Source organism: Ornithorhynchus anatinus, chromosome 7 (genome assembly GCF_004115215.2).
Source record: "Ornithorhynchus anatinus isolate Pmale09 chromosome 7, mOrnAna1.pri.v4, whole genome shotgun sequence".
Lineage (NCBI taxonomy): Eukaryota > Metazoa > Chordata > Mammalia > Monotremata > Ornithorhynchidae > Ornithorhynchus > Ornithorhynchus anatinus.
In genome coordinates, this window is record NC_041734.1 from 54,682,766 (window position 1) to 54,685,396 (window position 2,631).

The 2,631-nt window shown below is 44.7% G+C and overlaps 1 non-coding gene across 1 annotated transcript; it reads left to right on the forward strand.

Annotated features, from left to right (window-relative positions):
- Positions 1-1,725: 1,725 nt before the first annotated feature.
- Positions 1,726-1,863, forward strand: LOC114813645. Its single transcript, XR_003761362.1, has one exon. It is a non-coding gene; the product is annotated as a small nucleolar RNA SNORA7 (small nucleolar RNA).
- The last annotated feature ends 768 nt before the right edge of the window (positions 1,864-2,631 follow it).

The following is a 2,631-nucleotide window of genomic DNA, read 5'->3' on the forward strand; positions in this document are numbered from 1 at the left end:
TTGGAGGCTCCTGCATGAGAAATGAGAGATGCTTTCTCTAAACTCTGCATTTCCCATGGAAATTTGCTTTTGGAATAGTAGCTTATGCAAGCACAAGGCAAAGCAAGGAATTTAATGAAGCCCAAGGTGTCCGGTGAGGAAGTAAACAAAGAATCAGGTGAGAGGCTGCCATGGAAACTAGAATAAACAACAACAAGGACACAGTACGTCCCAATTAGGGAGGGTATAAAGAGCTGCCCGGCAGCTGGAGGGCATCAAAGCTCCCCCACCACTCCTCCTTTACCCACCCACGTAAACTTCTCGCCTGACACTATGGGATGCTGCGGCTGTGGAAGCTACGGTGGATGCGGAGGCTGCGGAGACTGCGGAGGCTGCGGCGGTTGTGGCGGTGGTAGCTGTGGGGGCTGTGGTGGGGGCTGCGGTGGTGGCTGCTGCGGTGGCTGCTGTGGAGGCTGCTGCGGCTGCTGCGGTGGTGGGACCACTTGCACCCGCACGTACATCTGCTACAGACCATGTTGCTGCATTCCATGTTGTGGGAAGGGCTGCGGCCAGCAGAAGTGCCAGCAGAGTTGCGGCAAGATGCCGTGTTGCTGTTAAAGGAGGATGTGATGTCTGGTGAGTCGCACACTGGGGCCCCAGACCCACCTGAGAGTTAGTAGTTTTCTCCATCTTCCCTTCCCTGGTGTAGGTGCAATCCGAAGGTGACAGACATCTGAGTTTGCATTCTGTGATTCTATTGCGAATGCCCATGACATTGCTACTCTGCCCACCCTAGAAGAGACCCAAGCTGATGCTAACCATCCTCAAAATATTGGCCAACAAAATGGAAAATGTCGAAATTTCATCCCGCAATGTTCTTTATTTTACATTGATTCCCAGTCTCCAGTATGAACTGCACAATTCCTTCAGTTCACTTCTTCACTTCTCTATTTTACAAATTGTAAATTTTGTGTAAATTTTAATAAAATCAATTAAACAGCCACTAAATATTCTCCATTGTGATCTCTTGGGTATCTACTGTACTTTTGCTTTTCTTGGTGTGTCCCTCAAAAGTGTAATAAAATTCATTGAAGAGACCTTTACAAACTATGCTCTGCCTTCTTGAATGACATTTACTGTTTTCAACAGAAGAAACAGTCAAATCATTCAGTTGCATTTATTGAGGTTGAACCGAATGCTAAGCAGTGTTCTAAGTGCTTGGAACTGTATAATGCAACAGATTTGATAGACATCTTCCTTTCCCACAAGGAGCTTACTGTCTACAGGGGGAGAATGACAATGAAATATGTTATCAGATTATTTATTTATATTAACATCTGCCTCCCCCCCAGACTGTAAGCACATTGCAGGAAGGGAACACATCTACCGACTGTTGGCACTGTATACTCTCAAGCCTTAGTACAGTGCTCTGCATAAGGTAAGGGCTCAATAAATACCATTGACGATGGTGAGGATGATGATATGTTACCACTGATCCACTTAATTGATTTATGTGGGATCCTCTGCTCAAGGAAATTCTCCTCTGATGATGATGTAAACAGTACTGATTCCTCTGCCTTTGGCTGATAGTATGTGAAAACTATTCCCTTGAGAAATCTTGACTTTGATGCTAGTTATGTGTGAACCTTATCCTTGAGCAGTTCAGATTATCCTCCCTGGACTGATGCAGGCTCCATGTGGGTATCTTGCTGTTTTGTTTTGTTTTTTAAATGGTAATTGTTAAGACCCCTCTCAGGGTCACACCTGGAGAGTTTCCAGTACTCTACCAGTATTGGCTACAGGAGGGAGAGTCAAGCAGTGGCCTACCCATTCCATTCCTAGCTTGGCCAGTGACTAGCGAGTGGAAGGCAATCTGCTACAAGTCAAAACTCCCATTTGCTGGGTAGCAGCAGCATGGGAGAGAGTCGACGGTGGAGGCTCGATTTTACTGCATGGAAGAAGGCAGTGATAAACCATTTGCGTATTTTTATCAAGAAAACTCTACTGATACCCTCCCAGAATGATTGTAGATGGAATTGGGGTGTTCTGGGAGAGGTGTCCATGGTGTCGCTATGGGTTGGAGATGACTCAGTGGCATAAGACAAGATGATTGTTAAGCGTTTACTATGTGTCAGACACTGTACTAAGCACTGGAATAAATACAAAATAATCAAGTTGGGCACAGTCCATATATCACCTGGGACTCACAGTCTTAATCTCCATTTTACAGATGATGTAACTGAGGTTACTGAGCTATTCTGCATCTGGCCTGAATTGGACCACTGGAAACACTTCCTCACTTTTTTTTTTATCTCTGGAAATCCTTTGCTTCAAACACAATTGAAGGGTCCAGTTTCACCTCCCCAGATTCATTTGCCAGGTCTTAATTACCCAGTGTTTGGTACTGGGACTGAGCCCTTGAGTGGTTTCTTTGAGCTTTGTGACCTTTCTCCTCATGAGTACCTTTCTCATGTTCAACGTCTCCACCAGTTATAGTTGGGGACATATATTCAAATCCTTGAATGAGACCACATATAGACTATTCATGGTATCAAAGTAGGCAAAAAAAAAATGTCAAGTCCATTTTGATGGGGAACATTGATTTAATGGAAGGAAATGAGGTTTCACCCAAGCTTGAATCTGTATTTCCTG